Below are 24090 nucleotides of genomic sequence, written 5' to 3'. Positions count from 1 at the left end.
TTTTGTAAGTATCAGATCTTCTAAAAATCTTCCCACACTGCTTACATGTATAAGGTTTTTCCCCAGAGTGAATTCTTTCATGTTTTTGACAGTTCCTGTGCATACTAAAAGCTTTTCCACACTGCTTACATACAAAAGGTTTCTCCCCGATGTGAATTATTTCATGTGTTTTACAGTGTCCTTGTGTGCTAAAAGCTTTCCCACATTGGTTGCATACATAAGAGTTCTGTCCACTATGATTTCTTTCATGGATCTGAATATCACTGCGTGTGCTGAAACTTTTCATGTTTTCCTTATATATAAAGATCTTCTCTCTAAAGTGTGTTCTTTCACTAAAATTAACATTGGAGTTCCCACAAAGATCATATTCATAGAGTTTCTCTCCAGTCTTTGTTCTTGCATCCTTCTGAAAGAAGTGGAAATCACTGCAGGTTCTTCCATGTTCATTACACTTACACAGCTTCTCTTCTGATCCCAAATACTCATGTGGTCTTCACTCCAGTGTGAGCTATGTTGACCATATTTAGTGGGTAGCATTTCTCTACCACTTCATTTCTGAAAAATTAAAAAAAACAGGCAACTAGGCCTCCATGTGAATGTTTTAACACAAATTCTTCTTGATTCTTCCTAAGAAATTCTGACAATTAACTGAATGCCCTGGAGGAATTCCTCAAAACAGCCATTCCCAAGACTGATAGTCATTTAGGAATTTTTAAATTTGTATATTTTACAATACAGAAGGCTTGGTTTCATTCTGGGCAATTGATGTACATGTGTATCATATTCTGATAATTTTTAAACCTTTCCTCCTGCACTTCCTCACTTCTCTCTTTGTGTTCTTTATCATCCTCATTTTCAAAAAGTTAGACTTAACCTTTTGAATTGTCTCTCATTTACTTTATCCCTTAATTTATATTATTGGTTTCTCACATATGAGAAAGCATAAGCCTTTTCACATTGTGTGCCTGTCTTATTTCACTCCACATTATGGGATGAAGTCTCACTCATTTCTTATTGCAAGTGTCATGATTACCATCCATCTTTGCGACAGATTAGATATCATATTTTTTCTTTTTGTTTCTTTTTTTATTGATATGGAATAAACACAGGTATTAATACTGTGTTTATCATCAGATTTTTAAAAATTATTTTCAGAGATTCTCAGTGATAATTAAGTTGCTCAAGATGGCTTTCAACTTCTAATCCTACTAAATCAGTTTACCAGAGTGCTGGGAATGAACCAACATGCCAATCAAAATTTTTCTTTATCCATTCATGCAATAAGAGACATCATGCTGATTACAAGGCTTAGCTGGTTTAAACTGTCCTGATTTGAGTATGCATATGCATGAGTCAGTATAATGTAACAATTTTAACTTTTGGAACTACACTAAGAAGAGGTATTCCTGGGTCAAATGTATTTTTACATTTGGCAAGTCTTTATATTGATTACCATACTAGTTATGCTTAATATTTCAACCTACATGTTGGAGGGTACATTTGAAGAATTTAAAACATGAATGGACTCATTTTCTGGGGATGGCTTGAAGCACTTGCTTTTACAACACTAGCATTCATTTTTACTTTGAATACTTGTCCAAGGTTAGCAACTTTTAGATAGTGAATATCTCATATAAATAGATATAATAGATACATATATACATAAATAGATACCCTGAAGATGTATTTCTGTCAAAACTCAAAATTCAAGCCACACTCACCCATGTGCCAGCAACAGTCGGGAGGCTGGGTGAGAACCACTCTAAGCCAAACTCTCCCATGTGCTAGCCAGCACACAGTTTGAGACAGAAGAGCCACTTCTCCACAATAAGAAAACAGCTAATTTGAGGGAACACAGATTGAGATGACAGCCAACAAGCCAATACTCTGAGCATCTATTTAGAGAATAATAATATGCAATATAATAACTACTGGGGATTTTCTATTGTCTTGTTTTTGAAAGCCAAATATTGTTCTCATTGTTTTGTTTTGTTGTTTTATTGTTTTTTTATTCCATTTAAAATAAAAAGAGCCCCTCATGATTCATTTCTTGTTATGTATACCTATACACAATACCTGAATGCAATTGAATACATTTTGATGAAGTGCTAATTAAAGAATATTTTTGGAATTTATATGTCACATACCATCACTTTTGCATAAGTATTCTCTTTCCCATATTTGAATATTTTGTAGTCAACTGTCAGATTATATACACTAAAACTATATACATCCTTGGAAAATATTATGAGGTTAAATAATTTTGAATGTGGCTACATTTCTCTAGTTGTGATATTTCTGTTCATTCAAACAGTGAAAAAAATTTTTTGGTACCGGGAATCGACCTCAAGACTTCGTGCTTACCAAGCAGGTGGTTGTTTCACTGAGCTAAATCCCCATTCCTACACATTGAATCTTAAGAACATTACTTTTCCTTTTGAGTGTGAATTACCTTAGATTTCTCTGGTCAAATTTGTATCCTTCAACTTCCTGTTTACCCCTGGTTCTCCCTGAATTACAGACAAAAATATAAAATATTATATTAGCACACAAAAATGAATAGATTCCACTGAGATTCATTATGTAGTGCAACCAGGCCTGTGACATTCTTCAAAATGTTTTCACATTCTACTTAGTGAAACTGCACTGATGAACATCAATGTTCTATGATTGCATAAATGATAGAAATGATGTCATCCTTACCTATAAAAGCTATGTTGCTGAAAGTTTCCCTCATCACATCTCTGTAGAGCTTCTTTTGGGATGAATTCAGCAAAGCCCACTCCTCTATGGTGAAGTTCACAGTCACATCCTCCAAGGTCACTGCCTCCTAAATAATCACACATATGTGTTTTGAAGGAAGTTTCAGACTTACAATATAGGTTCTTTCAACTCCACTCATTAAATGTTGAATTGAATGACAAGTGTGGTAGTGAATGTCAGTAATTCCAGCACTCAGGAGGCTGAGGCAAGAGGATTGCTATGTGTTTGAGACTAATGTGGGCTACACAGTGAGTTTAAGTCTAGGCTGAACTGCCTAGTAAGATCTTATCTTAAAAGAAGAAAATAGAGGGAGGCAAAAAATGGAGGATTGAGAGGAAGCTGGCTAGAGAACCTCTGATGGGGAAAACAGCTCAAATGCTAGAATTTGACAACAAAGAGAGGGCCAGATGATTGGAGAATGATTCTTGTAAGCCAGGAGGAAACTGAAGGGAAAAATAAATTTAAGAAGAGGAAGAAAAATTGTGGGTGGAGGGCTGAAGCCCAACACATTCACTGAGATGCATTACGTGCTGTGCTGGGTGCGCCCTAGAGTTGGACGATCCAAAGTCACACTGAATCCAAATCTGCTGATAATGAGAGGCAAGTCCCAGGCCCTTGATGGGAGGGTATGGTGCATTTTGGGGTGGAGCCAAGGTGGAGAGATTTATTGGCTCTCAGTGAGTACTGGAAATTGAATATTTATTGGCTCTCAGTGAGTACTGGAATTGAATATTGGCTCTCCGTGAGTAACAGAAAATGAATATATATTGACTCTCAGTGAGTACTGGGGCCCCCACAGAACAGCCAGAACTGCCTGGCCACATGGGAGGAGGTCACAGAGAGGACAATGCACCTGGGCACTAAAGCCAGGCACTGTGCAGTTTTCAAAACAGGCAGGATGATGATCTATATGTGGAAAAATCACATCAAGCTACAATCTACCTCTGCAGAGGAAGGAAAAACGTAAGTGGAGGGCTGGATCCCTATGTGCTCACTAAGACCAGTACATGCTGTGCTGGGAATGCCATAGATCCAGGTGATTCAAGGTCAACTGGAAGCCACAGATGCTGATAACAGGAATTGTTGAGTCCCGGACCCTTGGTGGGAGGACAAAACACAGCATGGCGTGGAGCCAAGCTAGAAAATTGCAGTGATTCCCAGTGAGTGCTGGGGATTGGGTCCCATGGCTGCTGTCACTGACTAGAGGACATCTAGGAGTTGGGCAGAGCCCAGCACCACAGTGGCATCAGTTGGCTGCCCCTTTCACAGAAAAGTGTCGTGGGCTCTGCTGGGGCTGAGCTATGCTTCTGGTTTGGACCCAGCAGCCAGGGACAAAACAGTCATGACTCTGTGATGTCTACAATGTAAAGCCTAGGTTCCTAAAGGAAACTGCAGGTCAACTGACTCAGAGGCTTGAGGCTAGCCTGCCCCATCCCTGCATCCCAGCGTGTACCTCAGATAACAGCAAATTGGGGAGGACAGCAAAACCCCAGTCAGCATGCTTCAGAAAGCCCCTAAACAATACAGGGTGGCCCAGAGACCCCCAGGACACACCTGTCTTAAAGAAATCAGAAACAGAATAAAAGATAGAAATAAAAAAACCCTCCAGGTGCTGACCCTGGGAAAATAAGCCCATAAGAGGTAAATACAGAAGAAAATCAGTGCAGTAATCATGTAATATTAGACACAGCATCAGCAGACCTAAAGAAATAACTTCATGGCCTCATAGATGAATTAAAACTGTACTTCTGATCCAAGTGAGGCAAGGTACAAAAAGATTAATTAAAGAAATAATAAGCCCCCCATGCTCCTGAGAACACAGATGGAAGAATGGAGGAACTCAGAAAAGGAAGAGAACCCTTTGATGAAGACTATAAACAAAATCTAAAATACATTAAACAGATTCAAAGAGATTATCAGAAAACCAAAAACTCCAGTGAAAGCTGGCAAAATGTTTTGACAGAAACTAAAGTTAGCCTTTCAAAACTTGAAGAGAGATTCATGATGTGTTATCATGAAAGAAAAGATCTCTTAAAGATAACAAGGAACCAGGAAGAAACAATTCAAAGGCTAGAAGGCAACAAGAAAATTTATAACTTAAGAATAAAAAGCATGACCAAAGAAGGAGTAATCACAAATGAATTACAAACACTATTCACAGATATAATTAAGGAAAACTTGCCAAGCATAGGAAAAAGAAATGATATCCAGATAAATGAGGCATACAGTACTCCAGCCACCTCCAACCTAATCCAGAAATTCACCACAAGAAGAGAATATTAAAAGCAGTCAGAGTAAAGAAGCAGATTACCTACAAAGGAAAAGTCATTAAAATAATGACAGACTTAACAACACAAATTCTCAAATCAAGAAGATCCTGGGGGAAATAGTCCAAGCTCTGAAAAAAATAACCTCCAACCAAGGCTAATATATCTGGAAAAACTCTCTGTCAAAATTAATGGAAATAGACAAGGAGGAACAGTGGGAGTTCATGGCCACCAAGTCAACTCTACAAAAAATACTGAAGGACATTCCAGAGAGACACAGGAAAAAATACCAGGATTCGAGAAATAGTAGCATAGAGGCCTCAATGAATGGGACAGATGGTGGAATGAAGGAATAAAATGGACAAATAATAGCAGAAGAATAGAATAGCAGAGATGAGGCAGAGATGGTAAGCTATAATCTTTAATATAGATAGCCTTGATACCCTAATAAAAAGAAACACATGCAGAACAGATTGGGAAGCAAGATCCATCAACATGCTCTGAATAGGAAATACATGCAACCTGAAAGGTGGTCAATAAACTGAGAGTCAAAGATGAGAAAAGTATGGTATATGTGACAGGAAAGCCGAGAGAAATAGGGACAACACATCCAGCAGTCAACACATCCAAAAGACAGCTTGGAAAGTTATGACACTTCCGTGCAGTGGAGAAATACACAGGTCGAAGGAAGGAAAATCTTGTGGCTTTAGCAAGAAAAGGAGTATAGCTAAAGATAAAGCTCAGGGGTAAGAAGGTTCAGCAACACTCAGATAGATAACAGGTTGACCACCCAGTCTAAAAACTAAAGAAGCTAGTGGGATCCAAAATATACAAAGCATCCTGAAAAGTGTGAAGGTCATGAACTGCCTAAAAAAGGAAGGCACAGGACATTGTTAAAAGTGTATAAGGATTTAAAAGCCACAGTAGTCTTATTGCTCTATTTAGTTTGATTATACTTTGTTCTGGTCTGTCTACTCCTATGAGATTTGAGGGCACAGACAGCTAACCTCAAAATAGCAGGTTATACCATGGTAACTATCCTTAATTTCCTATTAACTTAAACTGAAAACCTGTATTACTTATATTCTCTTACTAGAACTGATCTTGAGGCTGGTTTGTTAGGCCACTATTTTGCCTTGACTGATTTTATTGAATTTGGTATGCTTGATAGTATCAAGTCTAAGAGTAGGGGAAACTACTCTGAAGATGACAAGATATAAAAGATATCCATTCCTTGCAGCATAATGTACATTAGGGAAATACATGAGGTTTCTCAGGGAATACAAAAACGGTGCTTTAAGTGACCCCCCATCTTGTCACTAGCATTGATAGGATATGTTATTCATAGTTTTGACTCTGTTTTGATCATTAGAATTTGTTCCCGTGCCTCCTCCCTTTTAATACTCGTCTCCAACCAGCACCTTGAGAAGCCTTTACCATTTGGTAGACTTTCATAGTCTTGGCATTGATAACAAAATGTACTAGAGGTAGAGATTTGGCTATAGATGAACAATGATAATAATAAAGACATTCAATTTAGTAAAGATATGCAGACATATCATGAAAAATTTTTGAGGGCAGTATCTATTATTTTTTTATGCTTTTTATTTCTTAGTATTACTTATTCAATTCATTTCTTTCAGCCCAAGTAACTACTGTAGCAGGAAAAGTATATGTGTGTGTGTGTGTGTGTGTGTGTGTGTGTGTGTGTATATATATATATATATATATATATATATATATATATATATATATAATACCTTCTGTCATCTAAATAAAATTATAATTTCAGTTGCACTATTTAACTTCATTAGGACTTTGGAATAGGTGACCTAGAATAGAAATAATTCAGAACACGTTTTCAATTTTCTCAGCTACCAAATCTCATTGAATGCATATTTGTTCATTAGTTTTAAGCACTCATTCTCAACATAGAGTACACCATGATGTTTTTGCAATGAGTGGTGACACCTTTTTAAGTAGTAATGCTTAATATGCATTTTTTCTTTTAATTATATTGTACAAAAATTTACTATACATGACTCTTAAAAGATGTTAATGACTGTTTTATATTAATTTGCTTTTTCCAATTACATCAAATACTCCTTTCTTTGCCTTAGTACTTTATTATTGTTTAACAGAATGCTTGATGTTTCAAAAAGGCATTTATTTATGTATAAAGGCATGCTTATCAGCTTTTGGGGGGAAAATCAGTCATAAAGTTTATGTATGATCTCTGAGGTTCAGATGTTGAAATTAAACCAGCAACTTTAAATATTAAAAAAAAATCCATTCCAGTTTTGATTATTAATTGCTTTCAAGTACTACAATGTCTTCAATGTTGTGTTTTTATAAAAATAGCCATGTAATGCTATGCTAAACAATATAATGCCTAATGATGTGGACAATTCTATTGAAAATAACAAGAAAAAGCATAGTAACTACTGTAGATCACCTAATATTGTGGTTGTATATGTTTTTTTTTTTCATTTCATGTTTTTCTAGGAATTTTTTTGTCTTGTTTTGATCTGCTTTTCCCTAAAATACAGAAAGGATAGATATACATGTAGAGATTCACACATGGGAAGAATTTCTAAACTATTTACAGGAACAGATTATATAATACACGATGTAATGAACAGATGCTCTGAAGAAGAGACATTAAGAAACCCAATGCTACTTCTGTAGCACTATGATATAAAATCTAGCAATACTATTATTCACTCTTCATAGTGATATTAGTCTAGTCTCATGTTCAATTTCAGCATACATAAAAATAAAGACAGCTACTACAAAGAGAATTAGAGAGATTATGATAGTCATTATTGACTTCCTCAAAATCAAGTCTTGAAGATCTAAAAATGTTCAGTATATATTCAATGTGTGTGAAGATGGGGACAACTATTTGGAAGATAACTAGAGACAATAAGATAGACAGTGAAGATCTCCAGAGGACTTGCTTTGAAATCTATTTCTGTAAATTGTTTCCTTATGAACTATTCTGTTCTATTTTGTCATGTTTAATCTTACCCTCTTTAAAATAAAAATCAAGTGTGTAGGACTGATAACTATATGACTAACATTTTGTTGTATCACTGTGCAGAGCTCTTTGCAGTGTCATTATTTGAATGCCACTTTGTATGCTTTAATTTTGTAACTTGAACAAGTATTTCTAAGATGACAATATGTAACTTATCAACTAGTGATTTCTTAATGTTTATTTTTGGGAAATTCTATATTTTTCTACCCCTTTTTCTGTTTTTTTAAATTCTCTTTAAATATAAAAAAGAAAAAATAAACAAGTTGTAGAGTTGTCATATCCTTCAAATGTTAACTCTATGTCTTGATCATCAAGTCCATGTGTATGCACATTTTTTTCAGACAGCAATTCTGATACTGAATGGCCACTCAATGCTAAAGCAACAGCAAACAGGAGAAATATTGGTTCTTTTGCTGGACCACATCAAGGGCATCTGGGCACTGTCTCTAAAGCAGATTTTATGAAGTAAGCCTAACAAGATAACCAGCCACAAAACACTGGGGCAGATGACTATCTAATGAATGATTTAATGGTCCATAGGCAATATCACTTTTCACATATTATTATTTATGACACTAAGTCATTTTTCTTTGATTGCACATAGGCAGTATTTTGACACTTAAATTTGGTGTCATGAAAAAATAATTAAGTATGAAATATGCATTATGAATATTTAAAATGTTAATGAAAAAATTTTATTGGAACAAGGCTGTGAGCACTGTAAAGAAGGAACAAGTTCTATTTTGTCTTATAACTCATGTCACCAAATGCTGACCTTGTACTCAGATATAAGAAATACTGGGAGGATGTGGGACAGTAATAAGGGGAAAGAGGTGAATAAAATGTATTATATGCATTGAAAACCAATTTATCACAAAATAATTGGACAAGAAATCAAAATTTTAGCCCTATGCAGTAGTATATTACTTTAATCTCACCAATGGGTGGTTGATGCAGGAGAACTTCCAAGAAATTACTGGTCTTGGCTTCATAGTAAATTCAAGGCTAGTTTGAAATACAAAGTGACTCCCTGGCCCAAACTTCCCCATAAAATCACTTCAAAAAGTTGTCATGTGTGAGAAACTTTTGATTAAATATAGGACAGTCATAGGGAATGGGAAAAGAATCAAGAAGCCAAACCACAATTTTATGTGAGCCAGCAGCAGTCATGGGAAACAGGAAGAGAATAAACAAGCCAAACTATGCCTTCTTGTGAGCCAGCCAGCCTCTAGGCTGGGAGAACAAAGCGCAATACCTTCTCTCTCCCCCAGTAAACAACTGGATGATTCAGAGGAACTCAGGCTGAGATGATAGAAACTGAAGTAAAAAACAAACAAACAAAAATATAATGCTTGTATCACTTGATTGACTTTGCAAGCCTAAAGCTGTCACTCTTAGTGCCTATTTGGAGGATAAAAGTATACATTAGAGAAACTGTGGGGAATTTCCTTCTGTCGTGTTTCTGAAATCCAAAGTTTTATCCCATTTTATTGTTTTGTTTTATTCCATGTCTGGTAACTTGAGCAACTATTCTGATGATAACAATATGGAATATAACAGCCATCATTAAACTCCTATGATCTTGTTTTAGAAAACTATATTGACATTGTTGTTTTTGTTGTTGCTGGGATTTGTTGTTGTTGTTCATTTGTTCATTGACTTTTCTGGGGATGTTTCTCCTTAAAAAATGTAGCAACATTGACTCCCGGGAGAACATGGCAGACAAATAACAGCAGCCATGGAGGCTCTCTGAGATTACCAGTTTAGAATCCAGGAGCGGTGCGGTGTGAGGAGTCCTACATGAGGGGAGATGTACCCTGCCGACCCAGGAATGAAATGAGAGAAAACAACTGGAAATGCAATCCTGACACTAGAACAGGAACAGATAAAATCTCAGTGTGGAAGCTGGATCTCGCGTCATTGGAAGCCATAATTTGAATTTCCTGCTACCAATACTGTGTCCCAATCCACACATCAGGGAGAGAGATGCGTGAATGCTCTGAGAGCTGGAATCAGCGAACCAAACAGCACTGAGAGCAGGACTGGCAGGGAGCCCTGCATTGACTTGTGGTGAGTGAGAGAAATGGGGACCCTTTCACAGACTAGGAGGCTCCAACAGAGGACATTCTGAGAAAGAGCAGACTAGCCAGAACAGGGCCCTGCAGTGACTTTAGTTGCATATTCCCTCTCAAGCAGAAGTGGTGGGGAGCATTTGGCCTGGTGACACCGCGGACTTAGATCCAATAGGCTAGCCCAAATCAGGTCCCTGCTCCTGGCAGTGCACCCTAGCAGTGAAGCATTCAGTAGCTTGACCTGGAGGGACAGCCCCAGCAGAAGCTGCCCAGGTCTGTGTCTCCCTATTACACTGCCATGGGCAGGAACACCTAGCCAGTGGATTCAAACAAACTGTAACAGACAAAGAGAAAAAAAAAAAAAAAACTGGGCCTCCTACATATGCTTGTATGGAAGGAACAAAAAGTATGGGAAAAGGGAGCAATGAGAGAGGGTCCTCAGTCCCCAATCCTGAGAACACTGATGCAGGAAAGCTAAATGCAAAAGAGAATGAAGACAGAAAACATGCAATATCAAACACGGCACCTATAGACATAAAGCGGTATCTCTGGAGCATCATAGATGAGTTCAAAAATGAAGTATTTAATGAAATAAAGCAAGAAATAAGTAGAATAGTTAGAGAAAAGCTAAGCACCGCCCAAGAAAAAACAGATGGTGGAATGGAAGAACAGAAAAAAAAAGGGGAGAATTGTTTGATGGAGAAAATAGATAAAACATAGAATACATGAAGCAGGTTCAAAGAGATTACCAGGAAACTAAAAACTCTATTGAAAGCTGGCATAACAGCCTGAAAGAAACTAAGGATCGATTATCAGAACTGGAAGACAGACTTGTAAGGTGGGAGCATGAAATGAAAAACTTCGTAAAAATAACAAGAAAACAAACAGCAATAATACAAAGATTAGAAGATGACGAGAGGATCTATAACTTAAGAATTAAGAACATAAAATAGAAAGTAGGGACTCAAACGAATGAACTACAAAAGCTATTCAAAGAAATAATCCAGGAGAATTTCCCTAATTTAGCAAAAGGTAAAGATACTCAGATGTATGAGGCATATATGACCCCAGCCACATACAACCCAAAAAGAGCTACATCCAGGCATATAGTAATCAAAATTACAGAAATACAATATAAGAACAGAATATTAAAAGCCATCTAAGACAAGAAACAGATCACTTACAAGGGAACACCCATCAGAATTACAGCAGGCTTCTCACCACAAACCATCAAATCCGAAGAGTGTGGGGGGAAATAATTCAAGCTTTGAAAGATAATAACCTCCAGCCAAGATTGATATATCCTGCACAACTGTCCCTAGAAATTGATGGAAAAACAAGGTGCTTTCAGGATAAAGAGGAACTAAGGGAATTTGCAACCACCAATTCAACTCTACAGAGATTACTGCAGGATATTCTAAAAATGAAAAATACCAAGATTCCAGAAACAGTGGCAGAGTGGCCACAATGAATGGAGCAGAAAGCGAAATGAAGAGGTCAAATGACAGCTAATGACAGAAAAAGAGCTCAACAGAAATGAGGCAGAGAAGGTTGGATGGTAGGAACAGTCATTTTGGAGAAAACAAGACATCATAATAGGTAGTGCCGATTTAATATTCTCTTGTTTTGAAGTCCCATCAAGCTTTTGTTCCTCTCTCTCCATCGGTTTTAACGTGTTGTATCTCATTGGATTTTATTATGTGTGATAATATAAACAAAAACTTTTATAGACAAGGAGATTATACAGAAACCATTGTTCATTTTCTGTTAGTTGATTCTAAATACCCTGTAATACTGTCATTCTCTTGAATGGTTTTACATTGTCTTGATATGTTTGATCCTACAGTATACAAAGTTATACCCAAGGATTTTAAGGGAAGAGACACTATGGTAACTACAATTACGTAGAGATTATCTTGTTGTGAAACACTATTTTGCTTAAATGGCTATGTTTTGACCTGCACTGTTTTTTTATTATGCCCTCTTTTTTATCTCAATCTCCTTTTTATTAACTACTTTTTCATTTTTATCCTTTTAATTAAGGGAAAAATAAATAAAAAATAGCAGGATATATTATAGCAACCCACTTTGATTTCCTATTAACTTCATTTGAAACTCTGTATTGCTCTCACCATCTTGTTTTGACTGATTTTCCTCTATTCTATTATGCTTGATAGTACCATATTTGAAAGTATAGGCAACAACTATGAAGACAATAAGGTTCATTGTGATGCTCATTCTGGTTGACTATTATCTTCTTTTGAAGTCCTCTAATGTCTCCAATGTTTTGGTTTTATTGGTCTTATTCTTTACTATTTTGTTCAATTTTATTATAACTGATGATTTAGGCAATTCTTATTAAGAGAGCAAGAGGCAGTATGGTAACCATTGTTGATCATCTTGTATTTTGTTTTTACATTATGTATTATGTCCATCCTTTTGATTTGACTGGCTCTGTCCTGGTATGTCACATTTGGTTTTACTTTCTTCAAAAAAAAAGTAATAAGAACTGTGGAAGTAATAAAACCCAAAATGTGTAATTGTCATTGTACAAAAGAAAGCAAAAGAAAGTTCTCTAAAAGATATAACTGCATATATATTTAAGTGTATAAGATAGATAACCATATTACTGAGTTTTGTTGGATCATTGAACAAAACCTTTTGCAGTCTCACTGTTTGAAAGTTCCCTCTATATACTTTAATTTTGTAACATCAACAACTGTTTCTCAGATGACAATATGTAATTGACTAATGATTTCCTACTGTTTATTTTTTCTGAAAGTCTGTATAACTTGTATCCTTTTTCTGTTTTTTTTTCTTTTTTCTTCTTAAATAAAATTTTAAAAAAGAAACCTAAAAATATAGCAACATTAATACACCTTTTAACGAAATAAGGCAATAAATTACATAATATGAAAGAAAGATATTCAAATCCCACCTTTCATGAGACTGTATTAATATTAGAGAGAATGACAAATGGATCTCAGGAAAGAAAGGCAATTTTCAAAGGATTCACATATATACTGATTCATGATGTTATGTGTCTCTGGAGGAAATGAAAATCTGTTTCATTTATACTCAGGGAGAAACATGTATGTACTTGGAAACCTTGATTGCATAACCTTCTACATAGAATAATCAACATACACATTGGACTTAAAAAGATAAACTTGAATTCTTTATGAAAATTCATAGTGAAATAAGTTTTAGATATAAAATGTGTTTCCCCAGAGGAAAACCAAATATCCATCAGATTGTAAGTATAAACTGAAATATAGAAAAATCACAGGAAATAAACAAAAAGAAAATATTTACTGTGCACATAGTATAAAAATATGTATAGAGAGTAAAGATGAATGAATCTCTAAAAATGACCATATCATATGTAACTCAAGAGAAAACAAATAGAAAACAAGAAGTAAAACTTTGAGGAGAAAATCATTGAAAAATGTAACTGTGGAAGAAGATAATGAGGAAGCAGATTTATTCAAAATGGAAAATAAATGGATACACTCCATTCATTTCCTGTACTTTGGAGTTTCCCAAATTCAGCAAGCCACTGACTTCTTTTCACTGTCGGAGAAAACATAGTGCAATTATTCCTGGAGATAGATGTGATGCTTTTCACATAACCTGGAAAAATTGTGAACCTAGAATGGAATGGGTGAGAAAGCAGTTTGTCCTTGATTCACATGTCAGTGCAGTGAATAATAGCAAAATAGAAAAACAACAACAACACAAGAAAGTACATATCTTTGCAATTTCTAGAATATTCACTTATTGAAAATTCTAAGGGAAGAAACAAAAAGAAAGCTGTTCACAGAACATCACACATGGAAAACTTAGGAAGAGTCAACAAAGTGGGAGAGTAGCCATCCATATCTGAAATGGAGGGTTTTACCCAATATGTGTGCACTCTAGCAATGTAAGCCTTGTGAATTTCTGGAGTCCACTACACTTATATTGTTATTACTGTTAAGTCTCACCAAGAATTTTGAAAATAAAATATATTTCAAATATTTAAACATTAAATTATGATTAAGAATATACAAATATAATTTACATCAGCCTTGGCTTCATAGTGATGCCCAGACCCTGGTCTCAAAAGAATACCAATACCACCACCACCAATAACAAAATTACTTCTAAATTTTTCTTAGCTTGGTCAGATATAATAATTGCCACTCCATGTTTAACCAGGAAAATTATAACCGTGTGGTTAAATCATGAAAATAAATTAATAATTTGTTAAAGTAACTCAAATTTTATAAAAGCAACTTGCTACAAAAGAAGCAAAGGCAAGCTGTTTGGGGAAGAAGGCTGTTTCACTGCAGCTCACAAAGGAACGCACATGCAGAAGGCTGAACCCATTCCTAAGGATATACATAGTGCACTGTCCCACACAGCCCAGGGTGGCTCAATCACAGGTGGTGAGACAGGGAAATGTAAGTCAGATGATTTAAATGAGGCTGCTTCACCACCTACTTAGCCATCTTCACAGGTGAAATTTTATGTCCTGTCTCAATACAAGCAGAGTGAAACACAAATACTCACCACCAGTTGAAGGTTGACCTTTTTATTTCCTCAATTGTTCTTTTGGTTCTAGTGTGTATTGCCAGCTAAGCACTAAGCAATTCAACAATCAATCGTGCATTGCAAAACAGTGTACCACCTTTCCAGAGTGACCAAAACCTTGACAAATTCAAAATGCACTTCTAATACACTGCTCCAAGTGAAGATTCCAAAGCTTCCAAAGCATGTTTCCAGAGATTCCAAAGCATGAAATACTGTTTTTCATTATTCTGAAGTTATCAAGGAATAGCACCCTAGATCATATAATTACCTGAAATGAATATAATGCCTCAAAGTGGCTTATGATCAAAAGGAATCACTATTTCTACAGCTTAAAATTTATGGTAGTCAGATTCTCTCTTCTATTAAAAATTATACTATACACATTTTTAATGTCAAATGCACAGATAGTTATCTAAGGGAAGAAAGTTCAAGGATGTTATTTTCAAAATGGCATCCATAATTCACATTGGGAAGATTATATTTTGATATAAAAACAAATAATTGAATGTTATGATCATGGTATATAGTTGTGATCAAAATTATATTTTGATATAAAAACAAATAATTGAATGTTATGATCATGGTATATAGTTGTGATCAAAATTATATTTTGATATAAAAACAAATAATTGAATGTTATGATCCAAATAATTGGATGTTATGATCATGGTATATAGTTGTGCTTGGTGATCCACAGCCATGATCAAATCACTCGGGGAGGCTTACGAAAAAGGGTAAGAACTTCAAGCTCAGGATAGTGAGACAAAGAGTTAAAATTCAAAATAATGATTACTAAAACTGAAAAAGGACTGGATATCCATCAGAGTGAAAGTCCTGGGCCAAATCTTTACTATTACAACAAATAGCTTGTAATAGTTTCTATTACTGTGCAATATCCTTCCCATTACACCTAAATAATGATGGCCAATCAATTTTTAAGCTAACAGAGAAACAAAATTTCTGATTATGGCTCAACAATGATTAGATTAACTTAGCAGTAACAAAAGATTTATATAACTTTATGTAAATTCCTTTATTTCTTCCAAAACTAAAATCTTAAGCCATATTCAAACTGAGCCAGAATAGAATTCATTCTTTAATTCAAACTAATAACATTTTCAGAGGAAAACCACAAGTTCAAGAGCTGATTTTGACACCCATCAATATCTGTTGTTTTTCCACATTGTATGTAATCTACTTTGTTTCTCTCTGCACAGAACACAATTTTATTCCCAATTATTGACATGCTTATAGCCCTACACTTGGTGCTTGCCCCAGGTTGCAACACCACTTTTATTCATTATTCATTCCTACCTCATTCAGCACTTAATTTGTTTTGAGAAATGTCTCACTCTGTAGTTAAGAATGGCCTTGAACTTACTGTGTAGGCCAGGCTGAACTTGAACCCCCAACATTCCTCCTGCCTCAGTCCAACTGCTGGAATTACAGACATACTCCACCACATTTAGCTAGTAAGTTATTTTAAAAAAAAAAAAAGGTCTACAAATTTTCTACAAACTATAGCATTTATGTGAAAGATGGTGCTTCTCTATTTTTTCACCCACTTACAGATCACCTGTGGATGCTCTACTTCCAGGAGATTCAGAGTTTGGGTTTCATAGTTTGCCCAAAATTGTGCTTTATAGCATTAAGATGAAAGTATCTTTTCCTTTTTACATAGATTTTTTGCCATTCTGAGCCACAAAAATCTTACCATTTATCTTTCTTTATTGTAATCTTCTGGATATAATATAGTACTTGAAGTAGGCTTGGCCACATTGCTAACATTGAATCTCATTACAGGAAATATTGAACATTTCTTTCAATTTTCATGCAATTTGTAAAAACTCTAGGATTGTAGACAAGTGTGGGAAGTGGGAACTTTGGAATTTACAGTCATCACAATCAAATTCAGACTGTTTGAGATCCTGAATCTAAACTTTTAACAAAGTTAGCATAATTGGGTGGTTTAGTCACTTCACAGTTAGTGAAATAAAATACTAAATGCCAGCCCCAGAGATCCGGCCATGGAGGCACTCAGGCACCTTGTTCACCCGCCCTCTTGGTAAGTGTCTGCCATGTGGGTCAGGAGGAGAACAGAGCTCCAGAGATCCGGCCATTTGAGAGACTCTGGCAGCTTATTCACCCACCCTCTTGGTAAGCATCTGCCATGTGGGCCAGTAGAATCAGCTCCAGGGACCCAGCTATGGAAGGACTCAGGCAGCTGGTTCACCCACCTTCTTGGTAAGCATCTACAATGCAGACCAGGAAAAGAACAGAGATCCAGAGATATGGCCATGGAGGGACTCAGGCAGCTTATTCACTGGCCCTCTTGGTAAGCATCTGCAATGCAGTGCAGGAGGAGAACAGATCTCCAGAGATCTGGCCATAAAGGGACTCAGGCACCTTGTTCACCTGACCTCTTGGTAAGCATCTGCAATGCGGGCCAGGAGGAGAACAGAGTTCCAGAGATCTGCCCATGGAGAGACTCAGGTGGCTAGTTCACACACCCTCTTGGTAAGCCTCTGCAACATTGGCCAGGAGGAGAATCAGCTCCAGAGATCCAGCCATGGAGGGACTCAGGCAGCTTGTTCACCTGCCCTCTCAGTAATTATTTGCAATGCAGGCCAGGAGGAGAACAGAGATACATCCTGGAGGGACTCAGGCAGCTTATTCACCTGCAACATGGGTCAGAAGGAGAACAGCACTCCAGAGATCCAGCCATGGAGGGACACAGGCAGCTTATTCACCTGCATTCTTGGTTAGTACCTGCAGGTTGGGCCTGGAGGAGAACCATTACCTCTGAGCCTACTGTCACATGGGCTGAAAATCAAGCACCCTTCTCCTGCCTGTAGCCTCCCCTATATCTTCTGGGGATAGATGTTTTGTCATCTCTTGTGGGGATGACCATATGCAGTATAGCAAATATGGGGGATTTCCTTCTATCTTCTGTTTGAAGGCATAGGTTGTTTTCACTGTTTTGTTATGTTTCTTCTGCTCTATTCAGTATTCTCAACTGGTTTTATAATGTTCTATTTTTTTGGTTTAATTTTACAATTGACTGGACAACTATTGTCAAGTTAAAGAGAAATACCATAGTACTTATTATTACTATCCCAGTATACTGTGAACATCCTGTACCAATTTCATTGCATTGTCTCGACTGGCTTTGTTCTGTCTTGTGCTGTTGCATTTTACTACTTTCAAAATTAAAGAAAAAAAGAAATACAGTTTAAGATGCATGCATGTGTAGAATCTATAAACAGTTTATGAGGACTTATTGTATGACACATGATGAAATGAACAGATACTTTAAAGTAAAAGAGACACTAAAATACCCAGTGTTCATCCTGGAGTGTCATACTGTGAAACCCAGCAATAGTATTATTCTTTGTCTAGAGTGATATTAGCCTGCTTGTGTTTGGTCAATATCATCAGAATTGAAGATATGGGTAACTGCATATATGTTTAAGTGTATAGGATTGATAACCATATTTCTAAGTTTTTGTTGGATAGTTGAACAGAACTGATTGCAATCTCACTGTTTGAATCCACACTTTATATGCTCCACTTTAGTATCTTGAATAACTATTTGGAAGGTGACAATCCGTAATCATCAACTAGTGTTTTCTTACTCTTTGTTTTTTTCTTTGAAATTATGTATTATTTCTACCCATTTTCTGTTTTGTTTAGTCTTTCTTTAAATTCAATTTTAAAAAGAAGACACTATAGTACCCAGTGCTGATCATGGAGTGTCATGATGTGAAATCCAGCAATACTATTAATCTTTGTTCAGAATAATTTTAACCTGCTTTAGTTTGTTTAATCTAAACATAAATGAAGATATGGATAACTGCATGTATGTTTAAGTGTATAGGATTGACAACCATGTTACTAAGTTCTTGTTGGACAGTTGAACAGAACTGTTTGTAGTCTCTCTGTCTGAATTCCCACATGTTCCATTTCGTACCTTGATCAACTATTTGTTAAATGATAACATCAACTAGTGATTTCTTACTGTTTATTTTCTTCTCTGAACATATGTACTATTTCTACCTATTTTCTGTTTTGTTTAGTCTTTCTTTAAATAAAAATTTTAAAAAAGAAAAAAAAATACTAAATACCCACAATTTAGAGGAGAAGTTTACATTGGCTCAATTTCAGTTTGTGATCTACTAGATCCATGGTAGAAATGTAATGGAAAACTGGCATGGTGAAAGAAAAGTTACTCAAGCCATGCATGCAGTTTGGATGGAAGGAAATATGTGAGGTGCTTCAAACAAGAATACATTTTTTTCTTTTAGGGACCCATCACAGACAGGTCCTGACATCCAATATGCACATTCAGATATTGAATTCACCAGTGAATGAATTCACTAGTGAGGACAGTGCGTATAGAAATCAATCAACTTTCAAACTCACAAGACACTTTAGAGTCATTTTAGATATAAAGTTTAATACCTAGTCTGCTGCTGGGAGACCTCTCACACACACAGAAACCTCACAATTGGATCATTAAAATCCCTTTAACCATCCTGCTCACTGAGCAGCATAGTGGGAGCAGGGCTGCAGTTACTGAGCCAGCAAAGGCAAGGATCTGGCCGTGACAAAGTCACCTCCATGGGACAGGATGTTTAGGTTCTGGCAGATGCCTTGATCCTACCCAGAGGGTTACAAAGGATCAAGAATGTGCACTTGTGACAGTTGACATAGGAACAATGACTAATCACCTGATTCATGAAGGTCCAAATGGCAAAGCTCATTCTGCCCATTTCCAACCACAAGTTAGGCGTCCATAAGCCCCACTCCTATGTTGGGCAATTTGGCTTTGCTTCATCACCATTTTGAGGGCTGACTGTAACCCAGCACCTTCCCATGCAGTCACAGTCAGTAGAATTCACAACACACATAATGCTAAGCCAGGTTGGGAGTCTCAGCAACATCCTGGAAACTTCTGACTAGAGTGCTTGACAGAGGATTGTGCCTGACTAAACAATTCATACAACATAGACGCTTCTTTATGATACAAGGCTGCTCCACTTTCTTCCCAATAAGATAAAAGGGAGCAGAAACACAATACCATGGCTGCTTGACTAGAGTCTACATGATAGACTCTAGACAAAACACAAAGCCCAGGGCTCCTGCTTGGACATTGCTTTCAGTCAGCCTGTTGAATCATTGCATTAAAGCAGGATTTTCCCCTAGATTTGCAGAGCTACTTGTGTCTCCTTACTGTATTCAGGAGTTTTCCTTCTTGTTGTCACTGAATATAGGATTACAACTGTCCCCTAAACATTCACAGCCAATGATGAAAACCATTAAATCTAAAGAACCCGGGTCCAAGCAAGTGCAAAATATGATGTAACAGTTAAGGAAAAGCTAAAGTTTTTAGCTTGGGGGATGGAGAAAATTAAGTGAGTCATTTAGCTTAGAAAAGACATTTCCAAAGCTTATGTATACATCTTCAGGAAGCAAAGTAAAACCATGTGAAAAGAGAATATAACTATTTAATAAATGAAGAACCTGGTACAATGTGACAACAGTATTATGTAAAAGAATCAAGAATCAGCAGTTCATAGGCGTGGCATAGATCAAAAATAGGTAAAGAAGGCAAAAATTCTGAAGCAAAACAGAAATTCTTCAAAGTATTTTACTTAATGATCTCCACATTAATTCACATTGTTAGGAAAGCCAGCATAGTACCTTCTTTCAATTTGGGGAACTGAGTTGCCAGATGAGTTCCTGCACACCATCCCTAGCCCTGGAAGAGTTTAAGATCATCTCTCCTAGTGGTCAAGGATGCTCCCAACTCACAGCCACACCAGATTGGACTCTGCAGGTTTGGGGCATGCCTGGACCATGCCCAGTGACCTTCATTCAATCCAGGGAACTACGCACTGGAAAAGCTGAGTTTCTGCACATCATCCAGAGCACCAGAAGAGATTAATATCACTGCTCCCAGTGGACAAGTACCCGCCTAACTTGCAGCCACACTCACCTGGGCTCTACTGGTTTCAGGCCTGTCTGGCCATGTCCAATGACCTTGAAATCCAGGGAACTCCACTGGCAGAGGAGGTGAGTTCCTGCACAACATCCAGAGGCTTTGGAGAGTTTAAGATCATCTCTCCCAGTGGTCAAGGACCCACTCTGCTTCTAGCCACAATAGACTAGTTTTGGGAGGTTTTGTGGCCTGACTAGATTATACCCAGCAGCATTCTTCAATCAGGGGAGTTGAGGGAACATGAAATGAGTTCCAGCCCACTGGTCCTAACCTGGGGAGAGCTTTGGACCATCATCCACAGTGGTTAGGAGGCCACCCAGCTTCCTGGAACACTGCAGATGGCACAGGAGGTACTGTGGGCCTGACTGTACCATGCACAGCAACCTCCACTTAGTCCTTGGAGCCCAAGACATAGGACACAATTTCCAACATGCCCAGGAGAAGCATTGAAACAATATAGAAATATAGGAAAATGACAAAACGAAAGACCAAAATGCAATATCAAACATCCAGCCCATCCCAAGAAAATCTAGGAGCTATGTACATAGAAAAAAAATATGAAATACCTAAAATAACAGCAACTAAATAAAGGAGCAACTATGGGAAGCTTTAAAGGAATTCAAACTAGAGATAATCTCTCATGTAAAAGAAAAAATGATAAAAGTGATGAAAGAGATGCTGAACATATTTAAAGAAGACACAGTTAAAAAATTAGAAGAAGAAAACAAATAAAATCCCTGGATGAACAATATAAGAAACAAACAGATGAAGACATGTTTGTTTCTTATAAACATGCCTGTTTCTTATAAAACAAACATGAAGAGATATGCACAAAATCAAAAATTCCATTGAAAGTTGTGAAAATGCCTCAATGAAAGTGAAAATACAATTTAAGACCTCAACGACAAGATTGTAGCAAGTGAACAGGAAAGGAAAGATATTTTTAAAATAACAAGGAATCAGTAAATAACAATTCAAAAGCTCCAAGATGATGAAAAGAAAAACACCATGATATTGATAAGGATAAATGAAAAAGAAGGGGACAACATAAAGGATGTCAAGAATATATTTACAGAAGTAAGAGCTGAAAATTTCCCAAACATGAGGATGGAAACTGCCATTTAGATTAGTGAAGCATATAGGACTCCAAAAAGCCACAACCAATGTAAAACTACACCCAGACATATATTAATCACTATTGCACAAATCCAAAATAAGAATAGAATAGTAAAATCTGTCAGAGAGAAAACAAGATAACCTATAAAGGAAAACCTATCAGAATCACAGAAGACATCTCAGTACAAACAACAAAGTCAAGAAGAGCATGGAGTGAAGTATTTCAGATCTTAATGAAAAATGACTTCCAACCTAGTGTAATGTACCCTGAAACACTGTCCTTCAAAATTGATGGAGAAATAAGATACTTCCATGACAAAGAACAGCTGAAGAACTTCATGGTCAACAAACCAGCCCGGCAAAGAATACTGAAAGACAGTTTAGATACACATAGGAAAAACTACTAAGCAAGGCAGACAGTTAAACGGAATGGAAACATAAAGACGCAACAGCAGAAAGATAACATGTCACCAATAAACCAGTATATAATAGTTAAACTATTAATGTAAATGATCTCAATTCACCAATTAAACCAAACAGACTGGCAGAATGGATCAAGAAACAACATCCCAACATATGCTGTCTACAATAAACCCACCTAAGCCAAAAGGAAAGTCACAGGCTGAAAGTCAAAATTTGAAAAAAAATACTTCATGCAAGTTGAACCCCCCAAAAAACACAGGGGTAGCTATTCTGTTTGCAGACAATGTGAACTTCAAACCAAGAAGGATCCTAAGAGATAAAGAAGGTCACTACCTGCTAGATAGAGGAAAACTTCAAGAGGAAAATATAACAATCTTAAATATATATGCACCAAATCCCAAGACACACAGTTATACAAAGTAAATATTAACAGAAATGAAAAATCAAATAAGTAACAACACATTTATAACAGGAGACCTTAATATACCATTGACACCAGGACACAGATCAACCAGACAAAAAATCAGCAAAAAAATAACAGAACTGAATCACACATTTGAACAAGTGGACTTGATACACATATAGAGTGTTCCATTCCACAACATGAGAATATATACTATTATCAGCAGAACATGAGATATTCTCTAAAATACACAATACACTAGCCCACAGAACATTTTTAAGTAAATGCAAAACAATTGAAATTATCCAACGCATGTTATCAGATCACAGGAACATGACACTGGAATTTAATGATAAAAGAAACTGCAAAAATTCCATAAACATGTGGAAATTGAATATACACTTTTGAACAATCAGTGGGTTACAGGGGAAATGAAAGAACATATTAAACAATACCTACAAGCAAAACAAAATACAAATACAACTTGCTGGAATCTGGGAGATGCAATGAAAGCTGTGCTCAGAGGAAAATTTATTTCACTGAGTTCCCACATTGGGAAAACAGAATGAATAAAAATAAAAAACCGGTTGCTATACCTCAAACATCTAGAAAAAGAGCAAGCCCAGCACAAAGCCAAAAGTAGGGAGAAATTATAAAAGTCAGAGAAGAAATCAATGCAATAGTGACAAGAAAACAATCCAAAGAATCAATGAATCAAAGAGTTCATTCTTTGAAAGAATAAACAAAACCGATGAGCCTCTAGGAAACCTTATTTAATAAAAGGGAAGAAAATGGTTACATTCATGCAATAAGGAATGAAAAAAGCGAAATCACTACAGACTCTTGTGGAAATACAGAAGTTCATCAATACCTATTTCAAAAACCTCTACTCTGATAGGTTTGATAACCCAGAAGAAATGCACACATTCTGAGAAACATATGCAATAACAAAGCAGGGTCAAGAAGATGTAAAACTTCTGAAAAACCCAATTTATATTAATAAAATTGAAAATGTGATTAAGTCCTTAACTACAAAGGAGAGCTCATGCCCAGACAGGGTCACTGCAGAATTCTACAACAAATACAAAGAAGACTTAATGCTGACACTCCTCAAACTCTTCAATGAAATTGAAAGGGAAGCAATTCTTCCTAAGTCATTCCTGGAAGCAAAGACTAGTCTAGTACAAAAACTTAAGATTCAACTAAAAAAGATAACTACGGGCCAATCTCCCTAATGAACAGAGATGCAAAAATCTTCAATAAAATATTGGCAAATACGATTCAGCAAAGCATCAAGAAGATTATACACCATGACTAAGTGGAATTCATCCCAGGCATGCAGGGAAGGTCCAACATATGTAAATCAACAAATATAATCCAACACATCAATAAAGTCAAAAGTAAGAACCACCTGATCACCCCTATAGATG

The 24090-nt window shown here is 36.4% G+C and overlaps 1 pseudogene; it reads left to right on the top strand.

Moving 5' to 3' along the window:
• The first annotated feature begins 17156 nt into the window (after positions 1-17156).
• LOC100734292 (formin-like protein 2) overlaps positions 17157-24090 on the top strand; it is a 38801-nt pseudogene continuing 31867 nt past the window's right edge.

The sequence above is a fragment of the Cavia porcellus genome, unplaced genomic scaffold, assembly GCF_034190915.1.
Source record: "Cavia porcellus strain 051 isolate PalLab524CR breed Dunkin Hartley unplaced genomic scaffold, mCavPor4.1 scaffold_37, whole genome shotgun sequence".
Lineage (NCBI taxonomy): Eukaryota > Metazoa > Chordata > Mammalia > Rodentia > Caviidae > Cavia > Cavia porcellus.
The sequence above is the reverse complement of the archived record's forward strand: the minus strand, read 5'-3'. Positions and strand labels throughout refer to the sequence as shown.